We start from the raw sequence: 591 nt of genomic DNA on the forward strand, positions 1-591 counted from the left end.
AAACCATTCTGATTATCTTTATTGGCCCTGCTGGGGATGCAGTAACCACGCCTATTGTTTAACTGTAGGCCAACTGTTACCACTTGGTTTCTACCACTCGGGGATCTCATTACCCTCACTGAATTTATTTATTTTTTATTTATTTGTTTGTTTGTTTGTTTTTAGATGAGGCAACCCTCAGTTGACTTCACAGTTTGCAAGGAACTTGTCAGCTTACAATCCCATATTTATTTTTTTTTTATTTTATACTCCTACAGCACCTGTTTAATGCCTACAGCATCTGTTCTTCCTAGGTGGTCTCCCATCCAAGTACTAACCAGGCTTCACTCTGCTTAGCTTCCAAGATCAGACGAGATTGGGCTTGTTCAGGGTGGCATGGCCATAGACCCCTCACTGAATTTAGAGTGCCCATTTTAGGGGCAATTTTCTCCACTGTCGTTGCTGACCTACAGGTAAGAGTCACCACAGAGTTCTTCAAGGATGCTTGTGCTCCTCTTACTAACGCATTTATCAAAGCCTCTGTGCCTTCCTGGAGGGCATGCAAGAGAATTGAAGAGCAGAGCAGGTCGTATATAATAAATACATCCTAGC

The 591-nt window shown here is 42.5% G+C and overlaps 1 pseudogene; it reads right to left on the reverse strand.

Moving 5' to 3' along the window:
- Nucleotides 1-268: 268 nt before the first annotated feature.
- Nucleotides 269-387, reverse strand: LOC112472433 (annotated as a pseudogene).
- Nucleotides 388-591: the final 204 nt, after the last annotated feature.

The sequence above is a fragment of the Pteropus alecto genome, unplaced genomic scaffold, assembly GCF_000325575.1.
Source record: "Pteropus alecto unplaced genomic scaffold, ASM32557v1 scaffold76, whole genome shotgun sequence".
In the NCBI taxonomy this organism is placed as follows: Eukaryota; Metazoa; Chordata; class Mammalia; order Chiroptera; family Pteropodidae; genus Pteropus; species Pteropus alecto.